Genomic DNA, 7,500 nt, shown 5'->3' with positions numbered 1-7,500 from the left:
AAAAAGTTAAAGTACAAACGTGCAAGCATACTAACCTAACCCTAGGTAAGGCATGTCAGAGCGAAAGACAGTAATTTCGAATGAGCCAAGAAAGAGCGGTGCGGGGCCGGTCGGAGCGCACCCTTTTCTCGGTGGCTGGCGGGCGAGAGAGTGCTGCGTCGCCGGCATCGGCGTCGAAAGAAGCCGAGCCGAAAAAAGTTAAAGTACAAACGTGCAAGCATACTAACCTAACCCTAGGTAAGGCATGTCAGAGCGAAAGACAGTAATTTCGAATGAGCCAAGAAAGAGCGGTGCGGGGCCGGTCGGAGCGCACCCTTTTCTAGGTGGCTGGCGGGCGAGAGAGTGCTGCGTCGCCGGCATCGGCGTCGAAAGAAGCCGAGCCAAAAAAAGTTAAAGTACAAACGTGCAAGCATACTAACCTAACCCTAGGTAAGGCATGTCAGAGCGAAAGACAGTAATTTCGAATGAGCCATGAAAGAGCGGTGCGGGGCCGGTCGGAGCGCACCCTTTTCTCGGTGGCTGGCGGGCGAGAGAGTGCTGCGTCGCCGGCATCGGCGTCGAAAGAAGCCGAGCCGAAAAAAGTTAATGTACAAACGTGCAAGCATACTAACCTAACCCTAGGTAAGGCATGTCAGAGCGAAAGACAGTAATTTCGAATGAGCCAAGAAAGAGCGGTGCGGGGCCGGTCGGAGCGCACCCTTTTCTCGGTGGCTGGCGGGCGAGAGAGTGCTGCGTCGCCGGCATCGGCGTCGAAAGAAGCCGAGCCGAAAAAAGTTAATGTACAAACGTGCAAGCATACTAACCTAACCCTAGGTAAGGCATGTCAGAGCGAAAGACAGTAAACTCGAATGAGCCATGAAAGAGCGGTGCGGGGCCGGTCGGAGCGCACCCTTTTCTCGGTGGCTGGCGGGCGAGAGAGTGCTGCGTCGCCGGCATCGGCGTCGAAAGAAGCCGAGCCGAAAAAAGTTAAAGTACAAACGTGCAAGCATACTAACCTAACCCTAGGTAAGGCATGTCAGAGCGAAAGACAGTAATTTCGAATGAGCCAAGAAAGAGCGGTGCGGGGCCGGTCGGAGCGCACCCTTTTCTAGGTGGCTGGCGGGCGAGAGAGTGCTGCGTCGCCGGCATCGGCGTCGAAAGAAGCCGAGCCAAAAAAAGTTAAAGTACAAACGTGCAAGCATACTAACCTAACCCTAGGTAAGGCATGTCAGAGCGAAAGACAGTAATTTCGAATGAGCCATGAAAGAGCGGTGCGGGGCCGGTCGGAGCGCACCCTTTTCTCGGTGGCTGGCGGGCGAGAGAGTGCTGCGTCGCCGGCATCGGCGTCGAAAGAAGCCGAGCCGAAAAAAGTTAAAGTACAAACGTGCAAGCATACTAACCTAACCCTAGGTAAGGCATGTCAGAGCGAAAGACAGTAATTTCGAATGAGCCAAGAAAGAGCGGTGCGGGGCCGGTCGGAGCGCACCCTTTTCTAGGTGGCTGGCGGGCGAGAGAGTGCTGCGTCGCCGGCATCGGCGTCGAAAGAAGCCGAGCCAAAAAAAGTTAAAGTACAAACGTGCAAGCATACTAACCTAACCCTAGGTAAGGCATGTCAGAGCGAAAGACAGTAATTTCGAATGAGCCAAGAAAGAGCGGTGCGGGGCCGGTCGGAGCGCACCCTTTTCTCGGTGGCTGGCGGGCGAGAGAGTGCTGCGTCGCCGGCATCGGCGTCGAAAGAAGCCGAGCCGAAAAAAGTTAAAGTACAAACGTGCAAGCATACTAACCTAACCCTAGGTAAGGCATGTCAGAGCGAAAGACAGTAATTTCGAATGAGCCAAGAAAGAGCGGTGCGGGGCCGGTCGGAGCGCACCCTTTTCTAGGTGGCTGGCGGGCGAGAGAGTGCTGCGTCGCCGGCATCGGCGTCGAAAGAAGCCGAGCCAAAAAAAGTTAAAGTACAAACGTGCAAGCATACTAACCTAACCCTAGGTAAGGCATGTCAGAGCGAAAGACAGTAAACTCGAATGAGCCATGAAAGAGCGGTGCGGGGCCGGTCGGAGCGCACCCTTTTCTCGGTGGCTGGCGGGCGAGAGAGTGCTGCGTCGCCGGCATCGGCGTCGAAAGAAGCCGAGCCGAAAAAAGTTAAAGTACAAACGTGCAAGCATACTAACCTAACCCTAGGTAAGGCATGTCAGAGCGAAAGACAGTAATTTCGAATGAGCCAAGAAAGAGCGGTGCGGGGCCGGTCGGAGCGCACCCTTTTCTAGGTGGCTGGCGGGCGAGAGAGTGCTGCGTCGCCGGCATCGGCGTCGAAAGAAGCCGAGCCAAAAAAAGTTAAAGTACAAACGTGCAAGCATACTAACCTAACCCTAGGTAAGGCATGTCAGAGCGAAAGACAGTAATTTCGAATGAGCCATGAAAGAGCGGTGCGGGGCCGGTCGGAGCGCACCCTTTTCTCGGTGGCTGGCGGGCGAGAGAGTGCTGCGTCGCCGGCATCGGCGTCGAAAGAAGCCGAGCCGAAAAAAGTTAATGTACAAACGTGCAAGCATACTAACCTAACCCTAGGTAAGGCATGTCAGAGCGAAAGACAGTAATTTCGAATGAGCCAAGAAAGAGCGGTGCGGGGCCGGTCGGAGCGCACCCTTTTCTCGGTGGCTGGCGGGCGAGAGAGTGCTGCGTCGCCGGCATCGGCGTCGAAAGAAGCCGAGCCGAAAAAAGTTAATGTACAAACGTGCAAGCATACTAACCTAACCCTAGGTAAGGCATGTCAGAGCGAAAGACAGTAAACTCGAATGAGCCATGAAAGAGCGGTGCGGGGCCGGTCGGAGCGCACCCTTTTCTCGGTGGCTGGCGGGCGAGAGAGTGCTGCGTCGCCGGCATCGGCGTCGAAAGAAGCCGAGCCGAAAAAAGTTAAAGTACAAACGTGCAAGCATACTAACCTAACCCTAGGTAAGGCATGTCAGAGCGAAAGACAGTAATTTCGAATGAGCCAAGAAAGAGCGGTGCGGGGCCGGTCGGAGCGCACCCTTTTCTAGGTGGCTGGCGGGCGAGAGAGTGCTGCGTCGCCGGCATCGGCGTCGAAAGAAGCCGAGCCAAAAAAAGTTAAAGTACAAACGTGCAAGCATACTAACCTAACCCTAGGTAAGGCATGTCAGAGCGAAAGACAGTAATTTCGAATGAGCCATGAAAGAGCGGTGCGGGGCCGGTCGGAGCGCACCCTTTTCTCGGTGGCTGGCGGGCGAGAGAGTGCTGCGTCGCCGGCATCGGCGTCGAAAGAAGCCGAGCCGAAAAAAGTTAAAGTACAAACGTGCAAGCATACTAACCTAACCCTAGGTAAGGCATGTCAGAGCGAAAGACAGTAATTTCGAATGAGCCAAGAAAGAGCGGTGCGGGGCCGGTCGGAGCGCACCCTTTTCTAGGTGGCTGGCGGGCGAGAGAGTGCTGCGTCGCCGGCATCGGCGTCGAAAGAAGCCGAGCCAAAAAAAGTTAAAGTACAAACGTGCAAGCATACTAACCTAACCCTAGGTAAGGCATGTCAGAGCGAAAGACAGTAATTTCGAATGAGCCAAGAAAGAGCGGTGCGGGGCCGGTCGGAGCGCACCCTTTTCTCGGTGGCTGGCGGGCGAGAGAGTGCTGCGTCGCCGGCATCGGCGTCGAAAGAAGCCGAGCCGAAAAAAGTTAAAGTACAAACGTGCAAGCATACTAACCTAACCCTAGGTAAGGCATGTCAGAGCGAAAGACAGTAATTTCGAATGAGCCAAGAAAGAGCGGTGCGGGGCCGGTCGGAGCGCACCCTTTTCTAGGTGGCTGGCGGGCGAGAGAGTGCTGCGTCGCCGGCATCGGCGTCGAAAGAAGCCGAGCCAAAAAAAGTTAAAGTACAAACGTGCAAGCATACTAACCTAACCCTAGGTAAGGCATGTCAGAGCGAAAGACAGTAATTTCGAATGAGCCATGAAAGAGCGGTGCGGGGCCGGTCGGAGCGCACCCTTTTCTCGGTGGCTGGCGGGCGAGAGAGTGCTGCGTCGCCGGCATCGGCGTCGAAAGAAGCCGAGCCGAAAAAAGTTAATGTACAAACGTGCAAGCATACTAACCTAACCCTAGGTAAGGCATGTCAGAGCGAAAGACAGTAATTTCGAATGAGCCAAGAAAGAGCGGTGCGGGGCCGGTCGGAGCGCACCCTTTTCTCGGTGGCTGGCGGGCGAGAGAGTGCTGCGTCGCCGGCATCGGCGTCGAAAGAAGCCGAGCCGAAAAAAGTTAATGTACAAACGTGCAAGCATACTAACCTAACCCTAGGTAAGGCATGTCAGAGCGAAAGACAGTAAACTCGAATGAGCCATGAAAGAGCGGTGCGGGGCCGGTCGGAGCGCACCCTTTTCTCGGTGGCTGGCGGGCGAGAGAGTGCTGCGTCGCCGGCATCGGCGTCGAAAGAAGCCGAGCCGAAAAAAGTTAAAGTACAAACGTGCAAGCATACTAACCTAACCCTAGGTAAGGCATGTCAGAGCGAAAGACAGTAATTTCGAATGAGCCAAGAAAGAGCGGTGCGGGGCCGGTCGGAGCGCACCCTTTTCTAGGTGGCTGGCGGGCGAGAGAGTGCTGCGTCGCCGGCATCGGCGTCGAAAGAAGCCGAGCCAAAAAAAGTTAAAGTACAAACGTGCAAGCATACTAACCTAACCCTAGGTAAGGCATGTCAGAGCGAAAGACAGTAATTTCGAATGAGCCAAGAAAGAGCGGTGCGGGGCCGGTCGGAGCGCACCCTTTTCTCGGTGGCTGGCGGGCGAGAGAGTGCTGCGTCGCCGGCATCGGCGTCGAAAGAAGCCGAGCCGAAAAAAGTTAAAGTACAAACGTGCAAGCATACTAACCTAACCCTAGGTAAGGCATGTCAGAGCGAAAGACAGTAATTTCGAATGAGCCAAGAAAGAGCGGTGCGGGGCCGGTCGGAGCGCACCCTTTTCTAGGTGGCTGGCGGGCGAGAGAGTGCTGCGTCGCCGGCATCGGCGTCGAAAGAAGCCGAGCCAAAAAAAGTTAAAGTACAAACGTGCAAGCATACTAACCTAACCCTAGGTAAGGCATGTCAGAGCGAAAGACAGTAATTTCGAATGAGCCATGAAAGAGCGGTGCGGGGCCGGTCGGAGCGCACCCTTTTCTCGGTGGCTGGCGGGCGAGAGAGTGCTGCGTCGCCGGCATCGGCGTCGAAAGAAGCCGAGCCGAAAAAAGTTAATGTACAAACGTGCAAGCATACTAACCTAACCCTAGGTAAGGCATGTCAGAGCGAAAGACAGTAATTTCGAATGAGCCAAGAAAGAGCGGTGCGGGGCCGGTCGGAGCGCACCCTTTTCTCGGTGGCTGGCGGGCGAGAGAGTGCTGCGTCGCCGGCATCGGCGTCGAAAGAAGCCGAGCCGAAAAAAGTTAATGTACAAACGTGCAAGCATACTAACCTAACCCTAGGTAAGGCATGTCAGAGCGAAAGACAGTAAACTCGAATGAGCCATGAAAGAGCGGTGCGGGGCCGGTCGGAGCGCACCCTTTTCTCGGTGGCTGGCGGGCGAGAGAGTGCTGCGTCGCCGGCATCGGCGTCGAAAGAAGCCGAGCCGAAAAAAGTTAAAGTACAAACGTGCAAGCATACTAACCTAACCCTAGGTAAGGCATGTCAGAGCGAAAGACAGTAATTTCGAATGAGCCAAGAAAGAGCGGTGCGGGGCCGGTCGGAGCGCACCCTTTTCTAGGTGGCTGGCGGGCGAGAGAGTGCTGCGTCGCCGGCATCGGCGTCGAAAGAAGCCGAGCCAAAAAAAGTTAAAGTACAAACGTGCAAGCATACTAACCTAACCCTAGGTAAGGCATGTCAGAGCGAAAGACAGTAATTTCGAATGAGCCATGAAAGAGCGGTGCGGGGCCGGTCGGAGCGCACCCTTTTCTCGGTGGCTGGCGGGCGAGAGAGTGCTGCGTCGCCGGCATCGGCGTCGAAAGAAGCCGAGCCGAAAAAAGTTAAAGTACAAACGTGCAAGCATACTAACCTAACCCTAGGTAAGGCATGTCAGAGCGAAAGACAGTAATTTCGAATGAGCCAAGAAAGAGCGGTGCGGGGCCGGTCGGAGCGCACCCTTTTCTAGGTGGCTGGCGGGCGAGAGAGTGCTGCGTCGCCGGCATCGGCGTCGAAAGAAGCCGAGCCAAAAAAAGTTAAAGTACAAACGTGCAAGCATACTAACCTAACCCTAGGTAAGGCATGTCAGAGCGAAAGACAGTAATTTCGAATGAGCCAAGAAAGAGCGGTGCGGGGCCGGTCGGAGCGCACCCTTTTCTCGGTGGCTGGCGGGCGAGAGAGTGCTGCGTCGCCGGCATCGGCGTCGAAAGAATCCGAGCCGAAAAAAGTTAAAGTACAAACGTGCAAGCATACTAACCTAACCCTAGGTAAGGCATGTCAGAGCGAAAGACAGTAATTTCGAATGAGCCAAGAAAGAGCGGTGCGGGGCCGGTCGGAGCGCACCCTTTTCTAGGTGGCTGGCGGGCGAGAGAGTGCTGCGTCGCCGGCATCGGCGTCGAAAGAAGCCGAGCCAAAAAAAGTTAAAGTACAAACGTGCAAGCATACTAACCTAACCCTAGGTAAGGCATGTCAGAGCGAAAGACAGTAATTTCGAATGAGCCATGAAAGAGCGGTGCGGGGCCGGTCGGAGCGCACCCTTTTCTCGGTGGCTGGCGGGCGAGAGAGTGCTGCGTCGCCGGCATCGGCGTCGAAAGAAGCCGAGCCGAAAAAAGTTAATGTACAAACGTGCAAGCATACTAACCTAACCCTAGGTAAGGCATGTCAGAGCGAAAGACAGTAATTTCGAATGAGCCAAGAAAGAGCGGTGCGGGGCCGGTCGGAGCGCACCCTTTTCTCGGTGGCTGGCGGGCGAGAGAGTGCTGCGTCGCCGGCATCGGCGTCGAAAGAAGCCGAGCCGAAAAAAGTTAATGTACAAACGTGCAAGCATACTAACCTAACCCTAGGTAAGGCATGTCAGAGCGAAAGACAGTAAACTCGAATGAGCCATGAAAGAGCGGTGCGGGGCCGGTCGGAGCGCACCCTTTTCTCGGTGGCTGGCGGGCGAGAGAGTGCTGCGTCGCCGGCATCGGCGTCGAAAGAAGCCGAGCCAAAAAAAGTTAAAGTACAAACGTGCAAGCATACTAACCTAACCCTAGGTAAGGCATGTCAGAGCGAAAGACAGTAATTTCGAATGAGCCATGAAAGAGCGGTGCGGGGCCGGTCGGAGCGCACCCTTTTCTCGGTGGCTGGCGGGCGAGAGAGTGCTGCGTCGCCGGCATCGGCGTCGAAAGAAGCCGAGCCGAAAAAAGTTAAAGTACAAACGTGCAAGCATACTAACCTAACCCTAGGTAAGGCATGTCAGAGCGAAAGACAGTAATTTCGAATGAGCCAAGAAAGAGCGGTGCGGGGCCGGTCGGAGCGCACCCTTTTCTAGGTGGCTGGCGGGCGAGAGAGTGCTGCGTCGCCGGCATCGGCGTCGAAAGAAGCCGAGCCAAAAAAAGTTAAAG

The sequence above is a fragment of the Styela clava genome, unplaced genomic scaffold, assembly GCF_964204865.1.
Source record: "Styela clava unplaced genomic scaffold, kaStyClav1.hap1.2 HAP1_SCAFFOLD_46, whole genome shotgun sequence".
Classification (NCBI taxonomy): domain Eukaryota; kingdom Metazoa; phylum Chordata; class Ascidiacea; order Stolidobranchia; family Styelidae; genus Styela; species Styela clava.
The sequence above is the reverse complement of the archived record's forward strand: the minus strand, read 5'-3'. Positions refer to the sequence as shown.